The 8,026-nt window shown below is 41.2% G+C and overlaps 1 pseudogene across 1 annotated transcript; it reads left to right on the top strand.

Moving 5' to 3' along the window:
• Positions 1-5,762: 5,762 nt before the first annotated feature.
• Positions 5,763-6,998, top strand: LOC311630174 (ferritin light chain-like; annotated as a pseudogene). Its single transcript has 2 exons — positions 5,763-6,033; positions 6,714-6,998. The product of its transcript is annotated as a ferritin light chain-like (transcript).
• Positions 6,999-8,026: the final 1,028 nt, after the last annotated feature.

Below are 8,026 nucleotides of genomic sequence, written 5' to 3'. Positions count from 1 at the left end.
ATTGACTCACTTATCATTGGGTAACATTGACTATAATGCTATTTCCATTTTTTATACTGAGAAGCTTTGTTTTTTATCATCTTGAATGCACAAATTCTAAGGATATAGAAGAAATAGTCCAATGTGTACTCATAATATTTAATTGTTAATTTTATTGCATATTTAAAGTCACACATAAAAATGCATTACTTAAAATATGGACTGGAAATTTTAATTTACACTATTAGAGACATCTTGGCATTTGTTCCTTTCATCATCACCAGGGTCTCAGTTTTCCAGAGCACTTCGTAGTTCCATTGACATTGTTTGGGATAGTGCACTTTTTGAATCTAGGAATGATAGGGGGTCACTGGAAATTCTACTCCAGGATACATAAGTCACCAGTAGCCACTTACATAATGTTACAGCCAATGGGTTTTTATTTCTCCTGTTAGCTTTCTGACTCATTTATTTTGGCCACAGCCTAACTACTTTCTATATTGCTTTGCTGATATTTGAAAGGCTCAATTAAAATGATATCCAACACATAATTTTCATAACTCCAAGCACAATTAATGTATAACACTATGACCTTTAAAAAATCAGTTTCATTATGTTATATCCATAAGCATATGAACTAGTATGAATTAAAGTTAGGCTAATATGTCTTCTTCAAACAATATTTTGCAATTCAAAAATAAAGTAATAGAGAGAGTACTTTATAACATGAAAGACTTCATAATGAGTCAAATATATATATATATATATATATATATATCTACTCACCGAGGATATTTTTCTATTGATTCTTAGAGAGAGTGGAAGAAAGAGGGAAAGACAGAGAAAAATATAGAATTCAGAGTAAATTCATCAATTGGTTACCTCCTGCATGCACCCTGACCAAGGCCGGGCCAGGGAGAAGCCTGTAACCGAAGTACGTGCCCTTGACTGAAATTGAGCCCAGAAACTTTTGGTCCTCAGGCTGATGCTCCATGTAGCTAGGGCTCAAATATAATTTAAAATATTTTTATTTGTTTAATTTAAAAAAATCTTTAAAACACACTTTTACTGAAATGTCTGGATTTCTGTCTTATTTAAACCTCTGGATTTCTGTCTTACTTAAGCCACTTAGCTAATACTTTAACTAATACATTATATGACCTTGATAAAGTACATAATTTAAAAAACAAATGTATTTTTATTGATTTTAGAGTGGAGTGGAGAGGGTGGGAGAGATAGAATCATCAGTGATGAGAGAGGATCATTGACAGGCTGCCTCATGCACATTCCTGCCTGGGAATCGAGCCTGCAACTTGGGCATGTGCCCCGACAGGGAATCTCAGCATGACCTTCTGGTTTATAGGTCAACACTCAACCACTGAGCCATGTTGGCCAGACTCAAATATAATTTTGCTTAATCTTTTCTGAGAATTAATTGTGGGAACACCTAGGCTTGTGTTTGAGTGTATCTAGAGTGGGAAACTTCCGGCCTGCAAGCCTTAGAAGGTCTGTGAATTCATTTGGTCTGGCCCTGCCAAGGCATTATGAGTGAGTTAATTAATTGATCAAAAATAGCAGGGTATTAAGTTGGTTATTTTTTTTGGCCCATAAATGATGTTATAAATATCCAAAAGGCCCTTGGCAAGATAAAGGTTCCCCACCCCTAAATTATATGAAACATCTTCTATTGAGTATTTTGGAACAGTTCAGTGATCTAGATTTGTCTCTTCATTAATCTCACCTTAAGCAATCATTAAGCAGCAAATATTTAATGTGTAATATTTAGTGAGTGATTAAAAAAAGTGATTTGTAACCTGACTTGCCAAAGATGAATTTGAAACTAGAGAGCATTTGCATTTTCTAATTGTTGTCTCTCTGACCCATTTCTCCTTTTCTTCCCCCACCTTTCCCTAAGATTTATAAAGGATTCAAACAATGAACTATGGGACACAGCTCCTGAATTTTGCTTCTGGACTAAATCTCATATTTCATTGATTTTGACACTACACCCTCACCCTGTTTTAACATCTCTGAAATCAAGGTACATCTTACAATTAATGGCATCTTACAGTTATTGTTGTCTAAGTTGTAGTTGTGATGTGGTTACAAGAATCTGCTCACAGCTATTCATATTTTTGTCACTTTAATTGAATTATATGCATTTAATTGCCATTTACAATGTCTTCAGAATAATCCCAGTATGACTTGACATTGAAACAAAAAGTTATTGTATTTGCAAAATGCATGGAAAAAGAGCCATGTGATATATAATGAAAATCTATGGCTAAGTCAGTCTAAAAGACTTTTTTTCCACATGTGAAAGGTAATTCTAAGTTATGAGAAAGAATTGTGTCAGAATTTAAAGTGTACCACTTTCTCTTTTTATTGGTACAATGACATCTTCGATTTAATGAAATATGGCAGTGTTTGCTTTGGATTGAAAATTTAAATCTCATATCCTTTTCTTGGTAAGTTTCTTGTTCTGAAGTGCGCAGCGTATCCCTAGCTTTTAAGATCACATTTAAAGGAAATTGTCTGCAACCTGTTTACTACAAACTCTGTTCATGTTCAAACGGCAGTTCTTCCTTCAGCCTCCACTTCAAAGCATTGCAAAGGGGGACTACGAAATCTGGTGAACATTTGCAATAAGAGGAAGTATTAAAATCCATAAAGGTGCAAGAGGGTTTGAGATCATAGGCACATCTGATAGATAAAGTACATATTGCACAGTATTTTCTCTAAAACATTTCTATGGCAACATAGACATTTTTAAAAACCTTATAAATAAGGTTGGGGCCATTAAATCATCAGACACACATTTCTTGTGCAGTTACTGTATGTAGGACTTAGTGTTAATTCATACCTGATATTTATTGAGCCTACTATGTTCTAGGCATTGTGCTGGGCTCTAACAATATATACCGTGTTTCCCCGAAAATAAGGCATCCCCTGAAAATAAGACCTAGCGCAACTTTGGAAGAAAAAATTAATATAAGACACTCTTGTTTTCGGGGAAACAGGGTAGTAAAAGAGGGTTGCAGCCTCCTTTGAGTGTGCTTTCTATTGGTGAAGGAAGGTCCATGTTAGCAGGAGACAGTTCTACGTTTTGTAGATACTTCATTCTGTGAGTGTGAAGGCCTACTCTGACCCCCGTGCTGCAGGTGGAGCGCCAAGGGGGAGGAGTCAAGGTCCTGGCAGGAAACAGATGGCACACTCAAATAGGGACTGCAGGGAGTTTGTTAAAGGGACTATTGGCAAAGGTGTGAGCAGAGTATAGGAAAATCACAGGATATTTTGTACTTGAGGCAGACTTGGAAAGGTCAAGGAATAATTAGGGGCACCACCTTCAATACTCCCCTAAATCTCCCCTAAGTCGGAATTCCGATAAACGGCAGGTGGCCTTCCACACACATCCCCTTTCTCAGAATGTCCTCCTTACAACTTTCCAACCACGTCTCCTGTGCCCCCCAACAATGACACAATCTGTGGGGTATGTGAAATAGTGAGAAATATATATATATATAGTGGCCCTACCTGTGCTTCTTGTTAATAGTTGGTCTTTGACCCTACTTCCTGACACAGATCTTCTAAATGCCTGTAATTTCCTGAGTGATAGGAGTGTCTTTTGTTCTAATGAGGCCACTCTTGGTGGGCTTCTGGATGGGGGCTGCTCATTAGAAATACCAACCCACGATTAGAAGTTTAAAACTTGATGCACCACTTCCTATTCTCTGGAAAGGGGAGCAGTTCTGGAAACTGGGCTAATCAGCCAGGTCTTTATGATGAAGTCTCCATAAGAGGCCTTGCACTATGAGGTTCAGAGAGCTTCTGGGTGGTGGACATGTCCATGTGCTGGGAGGGTGGTGCCGCCCAACTTCACGGGGACAGAAGCTCCTGTCCTCGGGCCCTTCTGGATGTGGTTCCATATATCTCTTCATCTGTATTCTTTAGTGTGTCCTTTATTATATAACTAGAGGCCCGATGCATGAAATTCATGCAGGAGGCTCGGCCCTCACAGCCCCGGCGCCTCGGCCCTTGCAGCCCCAGCTTCATCCGAAGGTCTACAGAGGACAGTCTTTCTGCTGTTCGGTTTAATTAGCATATTAGTTTTTTGTTACATAGGATAAGCTATCAGATATAAGTGTTTTGTTAGCCATCCTGGTAAATTACTGAACGTGAGGAAGGAGTCATGGGAATCTCGATTTATAGCTGGTTGGTCAGTACAGGGGACAACCTGGGACTTGATATTGGCATCAGAAGTGAGGGCAGTTTTGTAGGACTGAGCCTTGAAATGGTGGGATCTGACACTAAACTCCAGGTACATAGTTTAAGAACTAAATTGGATCGTAAGACACCCAAATCCATAGTTAGCATTCCCTACTTTTCTACTTGCTATGAAAACTTTCCTGACATAGTGGTGTATTAGTTATCAATTGCTACACGACAAAATCCCCATAGGTAACAACAACAAACCTTTGTTCTGATCTCACTGTAATTGTGGGTCAGGAATTCAGGAGTGGCTGAGCTGGGCAGGTCTGGCTCAGGGGCTCTTTTATGGTTGTAGGGAGAGTGTCCGCAGAGGCTGAGTCATGCATGCCTGGCCAGGGATGGAGGTGTGATTCTGAGGTGGCTCCCTCACACTGTCATTGGCAGGAGGCCTCAGTTCCTCATCATGCGGGCCTCTCCATAGGCTACTCAGGAGTCCTCACATGTCAGGACTACCCCGCCTCCCCTGCTGTCCTCCTGCCCCGCCTCCCCTGCTGTCCATAGTGAGCAATTTAAGAGAGGAGGGAGAAGATATTTCAGGGTTATTTATTTATTTATTTAAATCCTCACCCGAGGATATTTTTCCATTGATTTTTAGAGAGAGTGGAAGAGAGAGAGAAAAACAGAGAGAAATATCCATGTGAGAGAAACACATCAATTGGTTGCCTCTTGCATGCACCCTGACCAGGGCCCAGGCCAGGGAGGAGCCTGCAGCCGAGGTACATGCCCTTGACCAGAATTGAACTCGGGACCTTTTGGTCTGCAGGCTGATGCTCTATGCACTGAGCCACACTGGGTAGGGCAGGTGCAGAGTCTTTTATGTTCTACCCTACAAACCACACAAAATCACTTCCACTCTTCTGCTCGTTAGAAGCGAATCACCAAGTCCAGCCCATATTCACAGGGAGAGAAAGTGAGCTCCCCCTCTTCAAGGGAGGCGTCTCTGTGGACATGCTGTAAAGCCCCCACAGCTTTAACAGTGTTGCCAGTAATGCTATGCAAGCAATGACCATAAAACCTCAGCAGCATAAAATTATGTGCTTATGATCGATGTGTCTGAGGGTGGCTGGGACAGCTCTATGAATCTCAGCTGGACCCATTCACTCGGTTGAGGCTAGCTTTATTTAACCAGGGACAGTCAGCTTGGGTCAGGCAGGGTCGTATCTGACACCTACTTAATTTTGGTTTTCACCTTATATCTCAAGTCTACAGATAACTATGCTTTAAGTAATTATTGAAAACACATCAAATTTGTTCCTGGCTGAGATAAAAATGTATTGAAATTCCAATTGCATTCAGATTTAAAAATGACTTCATAGGCAGTGCACTCGGAGGTCCTGGATCTGTCTCGTGCTTCAACAGTGTTTGGACGGAACAGACCCAGGGACGCCCGTTCTTCCAGCCTCCGCCACTCTCCTGCGTCTCATCCTGTCACCACCTTCAGAACCACCTCAGGGACCAGCCAACACACCGTTTATTTTATTTTTTCTACCTTAACTCCTCATTGCCGAACAACCATGAGCTCCCAAGTTCGTCAGAATTATTCCACTGAGGTGGAGGCTGTGGTCAATCTCCTGGCCAACCTGCACCTGCTGGCCTCCACACCTACCTACCTCTCTCTGGGCTACTATTTCGACCGTAACAGTATGGCTCTGGAGGGTGTGGGCCTCTTCTTCCTCGAGTTGGTGGAGAAGAAGCGCGAGGGCGGGGAGCATTTCTTAAAGTTGCAAAACAACAAGCAAGGTGGCCACATTCTCTTCCAGGACATGCAGAAACCTTCCCAGGATTGTAGAGGGCCCCCTGGGAAGGCATATGACATTTCTTTAAATTGTCAGCTGAGCCCGAACGCCGAGTCAAGGTTACAACCCCCCCCCCTCCCCCCAGAAGGTGGGGCGGGGGGGGGGGGCAGAGAGGTGTCATTCAGTTATGACTTCTTATCTTTGTCCAGGTGTCAGCAGGGGCGGGTCTAGATATGTAAATCCAGTAATGCTAGGGCCTAGTTAAGAATGCAAATAAGCTCCTTTGGTCCTATAAAATAAACCTGCTGTGTGGCTCAGGGTGCTCGCTGCCTCTCCAACAGAGAGGATGGCATCCCATCTAGCTCCCAGCCTTTTAAATCTATCTCTGCATCTTCTTTCTATTTTTCTTTCTTTAATTTCTTTCTTTTTTCTTTTTAAAAATATTTTTTATTGATTTTTTACAGAGAGGAAGAGAGAGGGATAGAGAGCTAGAAACATTGATGAGAGAGAATCATCGATCAGCTGCCTCCTGCACACCCCCCACTGAAGATGTGCCTGCAGCCAGGTATATGCCCCTGACCAGAATCGAACCCGGGACCTTTTAGTCCGCAGGCCGACGCTCTATCCACTGAACCAAACCAGTCTCAGCATCTTTCTTTAATTTCTTAATCCCCAGCTTCTCCACTCAGCAATTGGACTCGTTTCTTTTCCGTGCTGGACGCAGAAAAGAGAGAAATACTTCTACACAGGATGACTGGGCCAAAACTCAGGACGCCATGGAAGCCGCCCTGGCCTTGGAGAAGAGCCTGAACCAGGCGCTTTTGGAGCTGCATGCCCTGGCTTCTAGCCGTGCAGACCCTCCTCTCTGCGACTTCCTGGATGAGGCGGTGAAACTGATCGAGAAGATGGACAACCACCTTGGGCGACCACCTGACTAACATCTGCAGACTGGCCGGCCCCCAGGCTGGGCTTGGAAAGTATCTCTTGGAAAGGCTCACCCTCAATCACGACTAGGAGCCTTTGGAGCCCAAAGGGCTTTCTGAGGCCCCTCCGCATCCCCCTGGTGTCTCTGGCTTTTACCTGAGCCTCTTCCTGAAACTACTAGCCATTCTTTTAACCACCCTGCAGCCCTCTCCCCTGCATTGGACTAAGTGAAACAATAAAGCTTTTTGCAGCAAAAAACCAAACCAAAACAACAACCTAATAAATAAAAAAAAGACTTCATAGATGACTTGTAAGCTTAATTATCTCCACATTTAAAATTTATTGTCAGTGTGATAATACTGGTGTTATTTATCTGTCATGATTTACATGATTAATCTATAAATATCCAATTTTTATTTCTCCACTATTGCAAATTATCCGAATACATTGGTTGCTACCATGTTTTTCCTTATAGGATTTAATATATAAAGCATTCTTATTTTTGAAGTACACACAACTTTTTTTTGCATTATATTCAGTTTTGGAACTGAATGTATGCCTTTTCCATTTTATCTGGTATTTAAGTCTTTGTGTTTTCATCTACAGTTTATTTTAGCATTATAAAAATACCATTGTTCTGGATTTAACTTGTAATATGTGTTTAAAATTCACTAAGGTATCAGCGGAATGATTTTGTTTTTCTAAATTGTCTGGTTTCATTATAGTAAGCATGAGAGATTTTAGTTTTATTAAATTTTAAACTATTGAAAGAGTGCTATGTTGCCTTATTATTTTAAGTAAATAGTTGAATTAAATTTGACATGCAAATATAACACATATATTTGAAGATTCAGCATATTTCACTAGTTTCTGTTTGTTTATGCCCTCTTTCCTATCACAGGGGCTAAGAATGTGGGTTCACATCAACAGAAATCTCATCTTGGCCAAACCACTCTTTAGTCATGTATGCTGGGCAAATTTCTTAAGCTACCCATACCTCAGTTTCTTATCATTTTATTTTTATTATTATTATTATTTTTTAAATAAATCTTTATTGTTCATATTATTACAAATATTCCTCATTCTCCCCCCCCCTCCATTGCTCCCCTCCACCGGGT

This window comes from Pipistrellus hanaki (assembly GCF_964339955.1).
Source record: "Pipistrellus hanaki genome assembly, chromosome: 1".
Classification (NCBI taxonomy): domain Eukaryota; kingdom Metazoa; phylum Chordata; class Mammalia; order Chiroptera; family Vespertilionidae; genus Pipistrellus; species Pipistrellus hanaki.
Note: the sequence above shows the minus strand (reverse complement) of the source record. Positions and strands in the feature narration are given on the sequence as shown.